At 38.9% G+C, this 19318-nt stretch overlaps 1 protein-coding gene across 1 annotated transcript in view; it reads left to right on the forward strand.

The window, feature by feature from the left end:
* JAZF1 (JAZF zinc finger 1) overlaps positions 1–19318 on the forward strand; it is a 188334-nt gene that overhangs the window by 118564 nt on the left and 50452 nt on the right. The gene's annotated exons all lie outside the window — the stretch shown is intronic.

The raw sequence follows: 19318 nt of genomic DNA on the forward strand, positions 1-19318 counted from the left end.
ACAGAAGGTATCATTTCATTGCTGTGTCTGTGATGCAGCTTTGAGAACAAAACCAGGTAATCCCTGAGGAGCAATTCAGCCAAAGCAGCTCAGAGTTGTAAGAACTGGCCATCAGTACCCTTATAGCTCCTGCTGCCTGACTGCATATTTGTGGTCTTTTTTTCTCTACCCCCACCACCACCACAACCCCCCTGATTTCCTGTGAAGATTAAATTAATGCAGCTCAGACTATGCTTCTGTGGTAGTTTTATTTTTCCCTTAGTAACTTCAGAGCATTTCTATTTCTCAGTGCATTGAAGCAATAGTGACAGAGCTAAAGACTTATATTTGATGTGGTCAGAAGCTTTGTGATTTAAGAGGTGTCATGTAGGTTAAAAGATGGTGACAGGATATCAAGGACTCATTGCTATGAAGACGAGCATAGGATCACGCCAGGTAGGAAAAAGGAATGAGAATGGAATCTACGAGAAGGCCATATTCATTCTGTACCTCTGTTCATGCATTATAACCTTGAGACTAAGTATGAACATACACTTTCAGATCTTATTATCCTGTGTGGGGATGAAACAGGAGATGTTTTCTGTGTAAATTAGAGAATGAGTATAATAAATGTTACCAGTAACATGTAAAATACTTAAATGTATTTTTCCTCAAACACTGTCCATATTAAATGTAGTACAAGTTACAAACTGCTCTTTCCTTGCATCATTTGATTTTTGGGAAAGCCATTAACAAAGGTATGAAGCTGTGAGCCAAAATGCACAGGTTCTGTTCCCCATTCCATCAATTACCTGCTTTGCGATCCGAGGCAAGTCATTTTTCTGTCCCTGTGTCACTTCCTAATCTGTCTGATGCTTTGGCTGACTGCTGACAGATCCCTCCATGTCTATGATAAAAAGTACTTTATATCAGACAGGTGGTGGTGTCAGCTGCATCCCTCTAGCTGGTGTCTGTTCCTAGAGCATATTGAGAATTACAGTTAATAAGCTAATCAAATAGAATTATGTTAATTTAATTTCAAAGACACAGATGTTACTTTAAATTCCATAATGTGTAACATAGAGATTAGTTTTTCAAGACTGGACAAGATGGGCAATTTAATGTGAAGTAAATGCAGACATTTTCCCTAACGTAAGTGATGACTCTGCTGTAGTTTAGAAAGGTTTGGTTAGTTTTTCTGCCCTCAACCGTTATTTTCGTACACGTCTTGTGATTTAAAATTCTGGTTTAACCAAACAAGAAACAGGACTATCAAGGTGCTCTGTCAAGGGCTACTTTCTAGTAAAATTCTGCATGGAAACATGCAGTGCTGGCAGCTTTGTGAAAGCATAGATGCTGATAGACTTCTTTCAAATTTCAAGTTCTTTTTGCTTGGCATTTACGTAATAGGTTGGATCTGTTGGCTTCCTGGACTTGCCATTTGTCAGAAAATGGGCATTTATTAACTTAAATGCATGTATATAATACAACTAAAATTAAGCTATATAAGCTTTAAAAATTACATTCCAAGAAAATACCAAAATTAGTTTGTAGTCTATTCTTATCTTTTAACTTCTGGGCTTTTTAAAATAGTGCTTGGTAAAAAGCCCACACCTCAAATACATATGTAATATATCGTCCTTCATTGTGTGGAGTTGGCGAGCTTAAAACACTATTGACAGGAGAATATTTTAGTCCAGATGGCCTCAGCTTTGTGTAATTTACCTTTTAATGTATGGCTTGCCAGCTGGGACAACTTTGCTTTGGGTGAAATTTGCATAGCCATCAGATATTTGTTACATGCCTGGAAAGAAAAGTGGGAGCAAGTTCTGGCTTATGCTAATACTTTGCTATCACCACATGCTACCACTAAAGCAGCAAAATAAGAATTAGACTCTTCATTTGTTCTCAGCAGTTAAATTATGAGTCTCTGCCTTATAAAGATGAGATATTTTTCCGTGAGCTCTTTACTACTGATGAAGCAGGCAGTGCTTTAATTGTGAAATTGTTTCACCTTGTTAAAATACGGCCGTTCTTGTTGAACAGATTAAGTTATAAAATATTGAATATGTGCACCAGGCATTTCCAGACATCAAATAAATTTTCAGACAAAACAAACTAAAACATTATGGGAATTCACGTTTTAATGCTTGGTTTTATTCTAGTTCTATTTTTGTTACAGTAGTTTTAAAAGATTAGACATTACTAGTTCTAAAATAGTGCCACACTATTCTCATAAATGTCCCAATAACAACAATAATTAATATCCCCACATTTGCATTTTAAGCCACTCCATTTCCCTAGTCATCTATTACTTGGATGTGAAAAAATCATTTCTCATCAAAACTTGGCAAAGAATACCTGAATTCCATACTTTCTACCAGATGTAAAAATAGAAGTGAACTAATTCATCTTTTTCCCGCCAATTAAAGGGTTCAATAAAGTATGAGTTAAATTTTGTCCTTGTTTTGATAAATGGTTTTCATTTCAAAGTTCAGAATAGCTCTGATCTAAAAAAAAAACCCAAAAAAAAACCCCAAAGAGGGAAGTAGAGAGAAGGGGGACAGGGGGATCTGCCTCATGAATGGCAATAACATGAAACTGCTGCTTTCCAGAGAATGCCTAACAGCCTCAGCTCCTTGGTGATTTCGGAGGAACACTTGCTTTTTGGAGTGCAGTACTATAAGAAAACAGCCATCATCTCCACTTGGCCACCATTGAGACGGCTTTGGTCGCAGGCTGTGGTAGCTGATCACATCTGTCTCAAAATACCTCCTGGTGGTTAATTCAGGCCAAGAGCCTTGTACTGCTCCAGAGTAATGTGTGTCCTTGTCTTCCCTGAGAAAAATTATAAATGTTTTTCACCTCCGTCAGTTTTTTACGAAGACCCTAGTTTTGCCCAAACCCTAACTTACTACAAAAGCCTGTAGTTTCCTATTGGATCTTCTTAAGGAAACTTCTTGAGCCTAGGGATATTGAGAGAGACACCCATTGATTTAAAATTATACTTGATGAGGTGCAAGTTTTATTCTGTGATTCACCATTCTAATTTTAGTTTTCACTGGGGTAAAAAGCTGAGAAATACTGAGAACATTCAGAAAATGGCAGAAGCATCTCCTGCTTTGGGTTAGTAGCTGCACAAAGCCCACCAGTGTGCTGGCCAGAGCCCTACCCTGCAACACGAGGAGTGGGTGGGTGGTTGTTTCATACAGAACTGAGGAGTGGTTTTCCTGCCGGATTGCTAAAACTCTGTTGCAATAGAACTGGGTTTATGCCAATGAATCATCCTTATTTATTTAGAAACACTTTCTTTTCAAGCCTGACTTCAGTTCATGCAATTATCCCATCTGTGTTTCCCACCAGGGGAATTGCATGATTCTTGCAGATTTCTGCCCAGAAGTGTTGGCTTGCCTGAGGCATAGGTGTAAAAGTTGCACATAGCTGAAATATACTATTTTCTCTTCAATTAGTGTGCATTGCCACCACTCGAGGAGACCACAGAGGAGACAGTGGCATATAATGAGCAGACAGTGTTGAAGCCTGCCATCAATTTGTTCTTATTACAGACACAGACTTTTATAACACTTTGGCATTGTACCAATCTGAGTCGAAGTTTTGGGTCTATCTTTAAAAAGTGGTATTTTTGAAAGGCAGAAATATGTGGATGTATTCTCATTCATCTGCAGAAGGATGAGCAGGGAGTGAAGGGAATGGTGTCAGCCTGTGTTGTTGGACGCACATTCACTCCGTGAAGGGCAAGGTGCTGTGGCATTCAAGTCCCTGCTATTTGTCTTGGCAGAAGACAAGTTGCTTTGCCCTCAGTGTCTGGTCCATTTCATGTCTTGCGTGAAAGGGGGCACAGGTCTACTAAGGCTCTGTTACATTGACACAATTTTGGTGACTGAAAAATACTCACTAATTTAAGTGGATCAGGAGGTAGGCTGATACTGAGCCTGAAGAAGGAAGGGAAAAAAATGCAGCCCACCCTTGCTCTGAATATGTAAATATTGGCATACAGGAATAGACATTTGAAATTTATCACAGAAGTGAGATTACTTTGCAAGGCAGTGCCCGGTCAGAATGACAAAAGAAAAGGCATATTCTGTAACTTGAAACTCAGGATTCCTTCCGATTTCTGTCTCTAGTGGTTAGAGTTCTTCACTCTTGCTAGATTACAAGTCCACAGGGACTTTTAAAACTACTTATTCAGACTTTACTGTTTTGGATGTACAAGAGTTAGTTGCATTAAGCTGTAGCTTGGAAAAAAAAACCGAAACAATTTTTATAGCATTTTAAAATAACTTTATTAAAGGATAGCATAAAAGATCACAGTTTCTCTGTTTTTACAGCTCTGCTTTGAAAAGATAATAAAGCTACTACACAGGACATGTATTAGGCTGGTGATTAATGTGTCTGTGTGTTACAACTCCGAATACTCTGAAACTAGCTTTATATTGGAATGAATGAAAATGTCACATAATGAAACCGCAGAGGAGGAGTACAGTGCTAAGAAAATAATGTGCACTTGTCTCTTACTAGGTAACATTTTACATTAGCAGAGTGAGCTAAACTTTTTTTGCCTTCCATATGGGGATCTTAAAGTACTTAACATCAAAGAGGAGCTCTGTTTTGATAGAGTAATTGATAGAGCCTGGATAATCCTATTGCACAAACATTAGCAGGAAGCTGGGGCTCTTGACATGCTGAAGAATACAGTGGAAGTTTTAAAGTATTTTCTAGGACTATTCTTTAATCACTGATCTGTATTTTAGGCACTTGAGTTCCAATATCTTGGTTTTAAGATGAGATCCAGTATTGAATAAATAAATGTTGTTATTGGGAGGGAGATGCAAAGACAAGGTCTTTTTCCTCTAGGGAAGGACGCATTTCTGCCTTCTTGTAGACGCTGCATAATGTAGGTTGGAAAGGATCCCAAGAGGTTTTGTCATTCAGCCCCTGGCCCTAAATAGGGTTAACCTCAAAGTTAGATGAGATTAATTAGGGAGCTTGTCTCTTTAGGCAGCCTTTTCCAGTGCCAAGGTGCTCTTGTGAAACCTTTTTTGTTTATATAAAATTGAGATTTTTCTGTGCTAAAAAACTTTTACCCATTGGCTTTCACCCTTTTGATGTGTACACATCTCTGAGGAGAGCCTGGTTTCAACCTGGCTAGACAAAATCAGCCCGCTTGCTCAGCTTCTTCAGATCTTGCATCTCAGATCCTGAGGTGCAGCCTCAGGCATCTTAGTGCTTTGCTGCTGATCATCTATCTCTGACCCTCTTTGCTGGGGTTGCAGAAGTGGACATACTCTTCCAGATCTGTCCTCACAAGTGTTGTGTAGATGGGTTTAATGGATTCATTCAACCTGCTGCCTGCCATCATATTAAATGCAACACCGGCTGTGTGATTAACCTGTTGCTGCTCTGATGTGTTGCTTGCTCTGGGCTAACATGCTTTCTTTCCATTAACAGTTCTTTTCTAGGACGTAGCATTTCCTAAGCCCTCAGTCGTCGCAATGATCTGTAGTACCAGTGCTGTACTAAATAACAAAAGAAAGCCCAAAACAAAATGAAAAAAAGGAGCTACAGACAGGTGTAGATGCCTAGTTGTCTGTCATGTGTGTCTGACTTAAACACCAGAAGTTGGAGTAGCTGTCACCCAATACTCAGTTGCGACCAACCCAGGTTCACACGAGGAATGTTCTTAGGGTAGTGCCTCTGAGAGTTTGCTGTAACAGCAGCTCACGTAACCGGGTCAGTTTATGCCTTCGGTGAAATTCATCTCAATTACAGATGTGACCACTAAGTATTTTAATAACTATATCACTAATAGTTTAAAAAAACATGAAGGATTAAGAGCCATATGTTCTCCCAGGCATGTGAGCTTAACAAATGCAGCATTTTGCTATAAAACTTTTTTTTTTAAACTTTGCTATGTAGCCACCCCATCCCTTGGCAGAAATAGGATCCTATCCACAAGCTACAGGCGAGGGTGTGTGGTCTTACAGCAGCATGGGAGGAGTTGGGTCAAAGGCAAACTTTTATATATGTGCTGTGCTACTGAGGGGAAAGGAAGCAGTAAACCAGAAAGGACTGCCTTCCTTCAGTACTGGCTCTTCTGGCTTTCACTTCTGCAGCTGAGGAGTCCCCCTCCCTTCTCTGCTTCTCATGTAAGAGCACAGATGCTGTGTTGGAGAGCCATTGGAGCTGTGCTAATAGGGTTGAAGTCTAAATGAAGAACTCGCCCTGCAGAGCCGACACTGTAGATTTTGTTGCCTGAGATGCATTTTGTGGAATACAAACCATGTTGGATGTATACAGCATATTGTTTATGAAAAATAAATCAAGCAGCAAGGGGAACAGCATGGTATTTTCTGGACAGATCTGCACTTCTGGATGCCAAACATGGTTACAGTAATCTCATATTTGAGGGAATACAAATTGAAACCTTATTTGAGTGTGGCCTGACAGTAGAAATACTTTAATTGATGGAACTACAGTTAGCTGCACAAATTTTTCTCTTCACTGTGTGTGGATGTGAATCAAAAGCATTTTCATTATTTCTTTGAAATGTGTGTAAGCACAAGAGAAGTGGGAACAGCATAGTATGTTTAGTCAGATCTATGGTGCTAAACTTCCAGACTCACATAATTTCAATGACTAGTTATATGATTTTGATTTTTTTCTCATACTGAATGGTTTTTTAGTATCTAATATTCTTGGGTCAGCTATACCGGAGCGAATGGAAGTTTTGTGAAATTTCCACAGTAACTAGATCAGCTTCCAAAGAACAAAGAGAAATTCCAGGTTAAAGTCAGAAGCCAAAATGGTATGAATCTCCCAGGTGGTATTCAGCCTCTAAAGCTACAGAAAACAGCTTATAATTCAGCAAAGGAAGCCATTAGACAGCCATTAAAGAGCAATCAAGAACATTTTCTTTATAAGGAAACAAAGAGTACTCTTTAAGGGTGATTGCTAAAGGTTAAAGTGCAGCCTGAAAGAAAATCAGGCCGTGTGCAACTTGTGAAAAACTTGATTTCATTGTTTGCTGTACTAATTTGACAAATTGTTGGCACAAAGATCAGGTTGTTACACTGAACTCACTTAAGAAAGAAGAAATAATGCCATGCTGGAATACCTTCTTTCAAAGCTTTTTGTACTTTTTTTCCAATATTTTTTGAGTTATTTCATCCCAGTTGCAGCTGGAATTGCCAATTTCTTGTTTCACTTCAGAGAGCCATCGCGTCTGAACCAAATATTCCCCTCTTCTGTGGGACTGTTTCGGAGGATATGTTATTGGAAGAATTTTATGCAACTTGATATAGACATTTGAATTTGTTCCATCTTCTTCATTTATAAACTGATACAATCTTTGCAAGTTTTTCGTATATAGTAAGATGGACTTGTTTCACAGCACTTGGAATCATTTAACTGAGCAAGGAACTTAACTGTAAAATAATTTGCAAGACTGGGTGGTATTTTAGGATTGCTTCATGAGTGTCAGTGTTGGTTGTCAGTCCATTATGGTGTTCAATACTGGAGTTGCTGGTGTCATAAGTGGTTTGTGAGCTCAACATTAAACAAGGAAAGAACAACCCAGGCAGAGAACATGGTTGCCGAGATGAGAATTACCTTGGACACAGTGACCGTTCCAAATATGACTGCAGACAAAAATGCAGTAAAGGGCTTTTCTTGTGCCAGGATCTTTTCTGAATTCCACGTCTTGAATGAAGTATTCTGTATCCACATTTTTGGGTCTTTTTTTTTCTTATTTCCTGCCTGCCCTGTAAGCCGTTTTTCTCACTTGCTTCTGTTTAGGGTAAGAAAGGATATCACAGTCTACCTCTTTATCATTCACTTTGAAATCAGTTCAGAGAATTCATCAGTCTTTCCCTTTCTTCAAGAAGACATTAATTTTATTCAGTTTAGATTAGGAAGTGCATCATGGGAATTGATTGAACTGCTTTTTTTTCCCCTCTTATTTTTCTCTTCTCCATGGTGCACACACCTCTTTTGCAGGAGCTGATGACACAGGAATACCAGCTGTCAGTCAGATAAGAATATCTTCCACACATGCCCCACATCATCATGGTGTAGTTCTTTCTCATACTGGTCAAACAGCCTTGGTAATAAGACTACAACAGGAGTTGTAGCTGTGCGTGCACTGTCCGAATAGCTCGCGTGCAATTGAGAAAATCCTAAGTCATTTTAGTGGCCAAGCTGTGCTTGGAGAAATAAACCCCATTGCAAAGCAAGTATGGGTCAGTTTCGTAAGTGGCAGGGTTTTGACTGATACTGTGTCCTGCAGAGCCTGATACTTTTATCAACTTGAGCCAGCCAGAAGGTAGCTGGAATGCCAAAAATCACAGCCAAAATCACAGCAGCCTTTTCCCGTTTTAAATCTCTAGTGCAACATATGAGGGTGTGTTGTAAACTTTTTGAATGATACTCTGATATAGGGGTCCCTGGAAAGCTCTGAGGGAGCAGGAAGACTGAACCATGCTGAATAATTTTCAGCTTCTTTCTCTCTCTACCTTACTTGTTAGCATTATATGTGTATAAATTTTTAATGGGGACACTGTAAGATGTCATAAGTTTGCAGGAAGATTCTCAAGAGTGAACTGTGTTTATTTACAAAATACCTTCGTGTACAGGCAGAAGTGTTTTGTGGAATCCTGACTCCATTGGATAATTTTTTGTGGATGAAAAGGTTATTTGTTTTTCATCCTTTGGGAATCTACCTATGTTATTTTTGTGTGCCTCAGTAAGTTGCCAAAGATGGATGTCCTGGAGTGTGAATCCAGTCCTTACCTGTAGGGTTTAAGTTCTGATGAAGGTTTGCAGCATAGTGAGGCAATGGGAGGGAGTTCTCTCTGGTTTCAGACTGATGCTCCTCTGTGGGGCATATCTCAGTTTTGTAAGTTCTTGAATCGGATCATTCTTTTCTAAAACTTTTTTTTTTAAATACATACATACATATGTGTCTGTGTGTGTTAAAAATACACATAAATAATTTCATGAGTCTCTTTAAAAACAAATTATAGGCATCTTACTGAAGAGGAAAAACAAAGGATGGAAACTCTCCTGTGGGTCAAAATTACATTGCCATCCTCTTCTGATGTGAAAAAAAAAGCCTAACGCTATCGGTTCGGGTGACCTGTAGGGTCTGTTAGCAGGGAAAGTCAATGAAATGCATCACAATTAACAATGTCTTGTTGATCTCCCACGGACTGGAACTGTAGCAGATAATTGTGCAGTAGTGGGAGTTTTGCCATGACTAGCTTTATCATTTTGTCAGTTTGCTAATAAAAGGTCACCAAGGGTACAGAGCATCTGAGATTTACATATGGCAGATATGAAGGCGTTCTGGGGAGCCTGCTTCAGAGAGGGGCTGGGGCGTTTGTTGCAATTGACACCCATGCTGTGAGTCCAGAATTGACAAGAAACGCCGTTACTAAGCGGATCTGCCAAGATAATTAGAATTCAGGGTTGCATTTTTAATCTGACTTGAGTCAGATAATCTATCACAGCAGTAGCAAGCTGTCAGGGTCACACAATAAATACTGATTATGGAAGAATAAAGATTAAGTGCGGCCATACAAAAAAAAAAGAAAAAAAAAATTACAGGCCAAGTTGTACTTAGGAAACGTTTTCTTCCAATACTTCTCATGCTAATTTCATGTGATATTGGCAAAACATCATATCTCTAAAATGAGCTTTTTTATAAAAGGAGGTAATGCTGTGTAGGAGTATCTGTACTTAGGACCTGTTTAAATTTTAAATTTCAGATTGATTGGAAGAAAATACTGATTTTGAAAAGCTGATTTAGCAGCTTTTCCATTCCTATCATTGCCATAAGAATTTGATATGTTAAAGGACAAAATACTCTGTCCTGAAGGCAGTCCTAATTTGTTAGCATTAGTAAGATACTGCATTTTTAATTTAGCGCAGTTCTTGCTTTTGATTCACACATGGACAGTTTATGGCACTTTCATTTAATTAAAGAAACCTATTTATTAAAATATGCAACTAAAAATGGTTTTTGAAAGCCATTTATAAGCTAGTATGTTAAGGATTCAGCACTTCCATATTCACCTATAGTTTTTTAAGGATACAAAATCAAATGAGAACATAGCATTTATGCACATAGTATGTTTCCTTGAAAAACAAGCTACTGTGAAGAAGAATAATTAATAAATGTATTTTGTGTTCAAAAAGAAATTTCAAGAGATGCTGAAATGCAGTAGCTACCTTTAGAGTACAGTTTCTTAGCCATCCTGTAGCTCTTTAGCAATACAAAGCACCTTTAGCAGCCATATTTAGGTGGTGTGTTGGTTATGTTGCCTTCCTTTTCTTCTACAAGACCACAGCTTACTATTTATCCCTGTAAGAACTTTGAATAAGTAGTTAGTTATTACTGAAATATCTACAACTGAATACTGTGAAGTCTTAGCTGGAAAAATGAGAGCTTTGAGATACTAGCAGCCTTGCATTTTAGAGTTGCTTTTTGATTTGCTTTCTGCTATTGAATATTTCATGTTGAGTGGGATTTCATGTAGAGATGTTTCCACTTTTCTCTTGGCAGCATCTGTGGTTAACTCATTATTTTGGTTCTGGAAATAGAGTTTGTGGTCCTTCTTTATAATGATAGGACTCTAGTACATCTGCCTAAGGAGAGCAATTACTGTGAAATTTGTTCAATTGAAATTGAGAGAATGAAGCATGGATGAAAGATACTATAAAAAGTAATATGTTACATAATCTTAGGAATATATATATATTCTAATTGTAACTGTAAAAAAAATAGTAAAATTTTTTAAGTATTATTTCATTTCCAGAAAGTAAGTAGATAATTTTCAATAACTAAAATTCTTTGGGTTCTTTAGTAACCTTTGAGTATAGATTTTTTTCTAAACAGATATGCATGACTGTGATTTTCAAGAGATTTTCTGCCTGTTTCATAGGCTCAGAAATTGCAAAATTCCTCAATATTGACTCTAAGGCAGAGTTAGAAAATGTTTCCTGTTGAAGTCACAAAAACGATTAATTTTGGTAGATGAACCCAATAATGAAGCATCTTGTTTTTGGGGAACAAAGCACTCGAATCTCTCTTTTATCCAGCAGGTCTCTCATAGCAGGCACTGGAAATGAAACTTCCACGACACTGTTTTTTATGGTATACCTAATGAAAGCTTTAGTCTTTAATCTTTTGAAATATCTGATTGTAACCAATGAAAAATTGAACCCTTTTGTGTTACTTGTATGAATGTCATTATTATTATTATTATTATTATTATTACTGCTACTACTACTACTATTATTATCACCATCATTAATTTTCTCAGTAATAAATTGTCCTGCTAGCTCACTTAAGTAGCAGGGGACAGAAGTGTGTATTACTATAGCATTCAGCCTTGCTGGGGAGGAACAACACACTGTGTGAGAGACTGTAATGCTGGGGCCACAGGATATTAAGGCTCAAATTGAAGGCCAGCCAGGAGAGCAGAGCAGTGGGTTGACTGCAGTATGTAAATAGTTCCTTACTCTTGTCCAAGTGCAATGAGTGCTGAGGACTACTAAGTTAAGATACAGCTTTTATGGACCCAGCAGACTACCCTGCCCAAGTCTGGGATAGAGTTGTCCAATTAACGTTGTTAATGTATTAATAATTTTGTGTTAATAACATAAACAAATCCTGGGGAGGTGTGAGCTTAAATTCTGTACAGTGAAGGAGCTGTGTTTGCAGGCAGGTTGGGAATCGCATCTGCTCAGAGGGCATTATTTAGGAATTTACTTTCAAACAGCTCCTTTCACAGTCTAACTACAAGGGACAGTAGCTGGAGTTGTGCCTGGAATAAAATAGGAAAAAGAAGGGAGGCCACTCCCTGGAAGCCTGGCAGCTCTGAACCCTGCAAAACCTCTGGGCTGCTGTTTCCTAGGTCTGGATCTGTCAGGTAAGGATAAAGGAGAGCAGGCAGAAAGGGTTGCTGAGTGCCTGAGCAATGAAGAAAGCTAATAGATCAAACTTGCTTGATCTAAACACCTGTGTCCTGGGCATCTTTTTAAGGCACCCTTTCTCCCCCTCCAACAGCTCCTAGAACTGTGGTCTCTGACCAGGGGCCTGTAACTCCTGTGGCGGTGAGTTACATGCGCCTACCTCAGCAGAGGTGTGGAGAGATGTCCTCAGTGACTTTGCTTTCTGCATACAGCCAGCTCCTCAGTAAGTGCTGTTTCTGACCACATCAGGTTCCACAGCTGACAAGCTGAGTGACACACGTAATCTTTTCTGTACAAATGTTGGCAGAAAATGCAGTGTCATCCTCCCTTTTCACTGTGATTGTCTACTAATTATACAGCTCTTATGTTAGCAGAACTCTCTGAAAATAGGTACATCATTTACATGCATGTTTTTAAGAAAGGTCACTTAGTTTGGTAATGTGTTAATTTAGACACAAGGGAAGAAACAGGTCAGAGGAAGAGATAACATTTGTCTGTCTTCTGTAGTGGTCTCGCTGATTAACTGACAAAGTCTTAAACTTATGTAGTACCATAGGTTATGATTAATTAATTCCTTATAAAGTAATAGGAGAGAAAAATAAAAAGCAACTTGAGCATACTTGTATTCCTCGCTAGAAGCAGACTTTAATCATATTACTGAACACTGTTCAGTCATCCTATACTATAGCAACTGATGTAAATGGGCAAGTCATAAAAGGCCAAATGGGATTGTGTTGGAAGAGCTACTTCCAGTAGAGGTGAGACCAGTGCTGGTGCAGTGAGCATTGTGACTTGTTTGAGATGGGGTGTAGGGCAGAAAAGGGTGCATAGCAAAGGGAATAAAGTCATGTCAGAGAAGGTTAGCTCTCCTTTAGAGGGTAGCCAAGGCTAGGAGAGAACAGCTTAGCTTTCATAAATGTTGTATGAAGAGTAAACAAGGAGAGAAGGGAACTATCCAAAGTAAAGAATCACATAGCTAGCAGAACAAATGTTTATAAATTTGTTCATGGATCTTCTGAGGCTGGAAACTGGAAGAAAGTTCTTCACTTGAAGCTGTAGTTACCTCGATGCCTCAGTTACTGTAGAAAATAAAAATTCTGCACCAGGGGGCAGTTGTGTGCTCCAAAACTTTGCCAGTGGCAACTAGGCTAGATGATTCGTCACAATAGTTTAAAATGGTTTAAGAATTTTCTTTCCCATTATGTGTTTGAAATACAATATCACTTAATTTCAGAGTGGAAAAATGAGGGGTATAAATGTATTTAACAGTTGAACCTTTGATTCACACAGTACTGTGAACTGTATGGAAGTCCAAATGTGAATAAATAGCTATAAGAAATTGGCTAGCCAACACTCGAGGCATGAAGAAATACCATGCTACAATTTTATAATGCATGTTACAGCTGTATAAATATGAATAAGGGATCTGTAACACCTCCGTGACTTTTTGCACTGTCTTAGATGGGCCTTAGGTGGTGCTGTTGCATTTTTTCTTTTGGCAGTGGCTGTTTTTAGTGCTTCAATCGTTTTTATTCTGCTTTGCTTTCTAGATCATACCAGAAAACTGAGAATAGTTGGCTACACCAATATTTATAAAATTTACCAAGGTGGAACACTAAAACATAACCACTTGTAGGGTGCACTTCATTTCCTAATTTGAAACACTTTAACACTTTTATATAACAACTAAGTAATGCTGAACTATGCTCATAAGGCGTGTCTTGCTCTACGTGTGTTATTTTGTCTAACGGTGTATAAATGTGAGTATAAAAATAAATTAAAGACACAAGATCGAGTAAAACCTCTCCAAAATTAAGTTCAACATGTGGGATTGATGCTGTAAGTTCACAAGTCTTTCAACTTTCCATATGGCTAATTAAAAAGAAAAAAGTGGCTGAATTTTAGAAAAGAAATGTGTATGTCACATTGGCAACTTGCAGAGTGCCTCCTCTGTTAGAGGACCTATGCACTAGTTTTACATCCAATTTCCTGCCCTTATCTTCCTTATGCCAGCTCACAGTGTGGTTCATTGGGAAACAGTTTGCTTTTTTTTCCTATTTCTTTTTTCACAACATAAAAAAAAAATTCCCATGAAGGTTTTTTCCACTACAACTGCCTACCCTTTATGCTCTGCAGTCTGCCAAGCTTGCCAAAACTCAGCAGGTAGCCCACATGGTATGCATGTCTGTGTGAGAACGCTCCCCTGATGTGGACAAGATGTTGGTTGTAAAATGAAGCCAACATCTTGTCCACAAGTGTGCAAAAAAATATCCTCAATCTGGACAGACATGTTTTTGTAGGCTGAATGCATTGGCTGTGCTAATTCAAAGTCTAAACCTTTTAAAACCAGGAAAAAGTAATTATACAGTTACAGTACCAATAATGCTATCAGTAGTAGTAAAGCTGCAGACGTATTTGTTAATCTGAGACTGTTTGGTTAAACTTTTACTGCCCTGGTATTTATAGTAATTCTTTTGGCATCTGTAACTGCAGGAGTTTTATCACTCCTATTTTAGTCTGCACAACCTGGGCAAATAATGTAACCCCAAGATTGTGGGCTAGCAAAGAACAGTACAAGAATTAAGAGGAGAGATGCTGTGGGTTCAGCCTGCAGTTTGCCCAGAACTTCCTTTGAGATGGATATTTTTGTTTTGTACTTATGCCCTGTGGGTTGCACGTGAGGAGCAAGGGAAAGAGTAATGTATAGACAGTGAGGGATAGCAGTGACAGACTTCCTTGCTTGGATGTAAATGAATGAGGCAAAGTTGGTTGCATAGTGTAAACAAAACAAAATGCCCTACAAGGTCATTCCCTGGAACTGTGTATGCTTCATATTTTCCAAACTAAAATTGTCAAAATGTTCTGATTAGTTTAAAACTTGGAAGTATTAAAGTTCGGTTTTCTCATGGGAGCAAACCAAAAAATTGGCAGAAAACTTAAGGCTATACTTTGGTGGTTTTGCTTATTTCAGGCTGAAATATGGGAAGGACAAAAGTTGGTTTAGTTTTCACTTTGGTCTTTTCAGTTTAGGTTTGTGGTTTAGGCTTTTTTAAGCTGTCACAATTTGAGTACTTATTTAAGTTAAAGGTATTCTGAATTGCCTAGGTCTGCCTAAAACTGTGGGGTTTTTTCCAATCCATGTTACAGATTTTTTTTTTTTACTCAGAAATTTAAAACTCCACACTATTACATTACACCTAAAGGTGCATACAGTGATTGAGTACATCCACACTTCAGCTCGAGCAAAACTCCTGCTGATCTGCACAGGTCACCTGTGGATGACCCACACTGGCAGGGGGGAACCAGGATTCACCCTTTGTTTTAAAGGATGCCTTTCTCCGTGTATATATCTGCTAGTATATGCTTAGCACAGCTGGTTCTGTTTCTCTCCTCTGCCCTTGCAGTGTGTTAGGGCTGGGGACACCCAGACTCCAGAGCATTTCCCTCACTAGCAGGAGTGCTCTGCAGAGGAACCTCAGAGCTGCAATTGCTTCCTCTGGATTCTCACTTGAAGTTAGTGGAATATGGGGATACTTAGCATACCTAGACATTTCCGGTAACATAGACTCATGGCACTTACTTCAGGCGTGTCATTTGGTTTTTTGTTTCTATGGCTTTTAAAAAAAGTTTTTAATGAAAGCTCTTTGTTTATTACCTGGCAAAGTGCATAGGGCCTATTCTCCATTTACTTGCATTATGTAAAAGCCCTTGAAGGTTTAGGATTTCTAAATGCATTTGCCTAGCATATGCACACCTTTTTTTTGTAAACACAATGGACGACAGCTTTGAAGAATGTTTGGCTAGTTTAGACTTGCAAATTATACCTAGTAAAAGTTTGGGCATGTTCTTCCACACAATGCTTTTCCTGTCTAGATCATCAAGGTGCATGGTTGGCAAGTGTCTGGTTTAAATAGGTTCTGGTTTTGCCTTGATTCATTCTGGTTTGAAATTTCATATTATACAATATCTAAAAATTAAACTTCAGTATAGCTTTCTAATGAAAAGACAAGGCTAGGTTGATTTTTAAATTTTTTTTTCAGAAGATGATGAAATCTCTTATGTGCATGGGCATTTTCTTTTGAATAGTTCATGCTCTGTTTCAGGGAGGTAATTTTTTTCATTCCTTTAGAAGATCTTTCTTGATGTACTAATATGCTTCACTGTCTTGAAAAATGACTGCATGGTAGTGTTCAGCAGGCAAAAAAAAATTACAGTGTGTGTAAAATTCCTCCTTGATCGTGCGTGACATTGGCCAGTTTATAAGACCTTGCAGCTAAAGAGTAATCTATTCTTAAGCATGTAATTATTTTTGGCAGACAGGTATTTCAAAATACATAACTTAAACTTTTTTCTGTTCCGAGTCTGTTTCAGACTGTGTGATATGCCCATTCTCATGGTGGAAAGGACTTTGTCATTTTTCTTCATAAATGTCATTTTTGAAGTTTCATTTCAGTTTATTACGGGTGAACATAGCTCATAATTTGTGTGTTACACTGACAGACTACAAATAATAACATCTCTTGGAGAACAGCAAGTCAGAAAATCACCTAGCATATTAATTACAATTGTCAAGCAATGACTAATCATAAATTTAACATCAAAGACCCAGACTTCCTAAGAAAGCATCTTAAATGCTCCATTAAAAAATTTGCCCTTGAAATTGCATGTTAGATAATAAGTACTAAAGTGTAGCAGTAGTGTATTGATTTTTTTTTGAACTACGGAAATGTCTTTTTAAATAACAATTTGGTAGAAAAGTTGGGGGAGGGATTTATTAATTTGTTATCTCTCAGTGTAAGAATTCTACACCTACATATGAATAACAATATACCATTAAACTTACTTACCGGATTTGGTTATCTAATACCACTTTAGAAGCACCTGAAAGGCAGAGATAAGGACAGTGTTCTCCAAGGTGATGTGTAGATGTGTGTAGTATGGTGTGGCTAAGCCACAGTCTTCTCTGTGTCCCCTGGTGCCTCCAAGTTCCACCACCTGTAAACTGCGTGGTTCTGAGGAGTGACACGTGTGACCTGCTAAGGGACAGTGCATGCTCGCTCGTCTTAAGTGTCTGCTTGGCTCCAGGGTCAGCTTCCTCAAAGAAAAAATCCAGTTGGACTTTTCTGTCCTGCCCAAACTTTTGATTTTTTCCATCACAGAGGTGGGAAACATGGTGGGGGATTCAGGCATGGTATGCCTCGACCATTTCTCCTAGGTAGGGTCACACTCCAGTTCTGCAGCTGAAAGTTGCACAGGTTTAAACTTTTCCCTACGTGCTGCCAAGGTCTGGCTTGAGTGCAAGCCCCAGCCTATCCTCAGAAGGTTTCCCAGGGGTACTGTCTGAGGTTGGTGGGTTCAATACCAGGAGTCAGGAGTTCGTATAAGGATTCCTAAGTGACTAGAGGGTTGAAGGACCCAACTGCATATATGCCTTTGCATGGGCCTCATTTTCAGAGAACTTTGTAGCTATTGAAAGTCAGCGGGTTACAGTGAATATGTAGACATTTGTCTGAGGTTACAGTTGTGGTTGAAACAACTATAAACACTATGAAAGAAGATCTGGGTCTAAATGTGGAGGGGAGTGGGTCACAGGAAAATGAAGACGAGAGGAGGGAATTACAGAAGACACAGGAGGAGCTGGTGTTTATTGCAGTAGGAAGTTGAAGGAAGTGGTTTGTATGTCCTTAGGAAATCCAGCTTCATTACTTCTGTTCTTTACAGAACTTTTTAATTTAAGCTAGATGGGTAGTGGACTCACAATTGGGAAATGACGTGGTGACAAATAGCATTTCGGTTTTTGCACAGTTGAAGTCCTTTCCTTTTCTCAAATGTATCTCAGAAGTTGCTCCCATGGTGTACGTCCAGCCCAGTGTCTGAATTAGAAAATGGGAACAGGCAATGGAAAGACTTGTCATGCAAAAAAATTAATTTGAGGAATATGTGGAAAGTGTCTGTGATGAGGCAAGTCAGTCTAAACTTGTCAACACTTTCATTTGGCATAACTCGGTGCTGCTGGAGAAAGGGATGATTGCCTCTCCCTGTTCAGGCTGCCTGTTTCCTTTGTGTGCTGACTTTGTGGTTCTGACGTGGTTTTGGTTGGGTTAGCTTTCACTTGGACCAGGTTCATGTTCCAGCTTGCCCACAAGCACACAAACACTTCTGCTGCGAAGAGACAGTGGTGAGAACAGGCAGGCTGGTGTGGAATGAAAGGTGGAACCATTTGCCTTGTGAGGAGTTGGGCCAGGCGAGGGGATTGCAAAACCATCACCTCCACAGGGATGGCAGGAGAGTCCGAGGCTGCATCCAGGGAGAGCTGCTGAAGAGGGATAATCAGCAATAATGTTTTTAAGGATTTCTCAGAACCATTAAAATAACATGTTGTGACACTGAAAGTATTTGTATGTCAATAATTATTTTTCAGTAATTATTCAGTAATAGTGTCATTGACTTCTGACACTTAATATTGATAACATAATGCTGGGTATTTTATTTTCCTCTCTCTCTCTCTCTCTCTTTATTTTTTTTTTTCTTTTACTGGATCCCTTTACTGCACTCTTTTAAGATATAGAACCATTGCACTTTATTAAAAAGACATTTCCCTGCCTGGGCAGCTGAGCGCCTTGCATAAACCACAGTGCCGAGGGGTGTGTGGGGGCTGGATAAGAGACCCTTGGATTATCCATTTAAGCCTACCAGCAGAGGCTTCTATTAGTTTTTACTGAGGTGGAAGTAGTTCGAAAAAGGTGATGTCCAGGAAAAGTATTATCTTCAAGTATTATCTCTTAGCTGGATCGAAAGCATACTCGACAATGAGCCTGATTTTCTGGAAACCATAAACATACTAAAATTCAGCATTAGCTTTGAAATGCAGGCAAGCAGACTTAGCTGCATCATATTTGGAATCCCAAACACATCATGGAGAAGTTTTCTGTGTTTTTTAATGTCACCAACCTAAATATAACTACTGAATTGCAGCAAAGCTATGCTAGCAGATACACATAATTTGGTTAGTGTTACTTATTCTGTATTTCCACATCCATGTGAGGTGCCTGGACATTAGGTATAGACATCTGTCTTCCACTCCTCATAACACACAAGTTACTGGTGGGGCAACCACTGGTTTCTGGATTCTGTCCACACCTGGGGGAAGCTTCTTGTAGCCTGATGCTTTTCAGAAGAATAGCTCCATGGTACTGACACTGCATCTGCAGGGACTGAGTTTGGGACCTGACATTTAAAATGTCATTCATTTTGGCTGCTTCATTATGAAGAAATAGCAGGTCCATGCAATGGGAGGCATTACTTAAATTTTAAATTTCCACAATTCAACCTTACGCAAAGACAG

The sequence above is a fragment of the Corvus moneduloides genome, chromosome 1 (assembly GCF_009650955.1).
Source record: "Corvus moneduloides isolate bCorMon1 chromosome 1, bCorMon1.pri, whole genome shotgun sequence".
Lineage (NCBI taxonomy): Eukaryota > Metazoa > Chordata > Aves > Passeriformes > Corvidae > Corvus > Corvus moneduloides.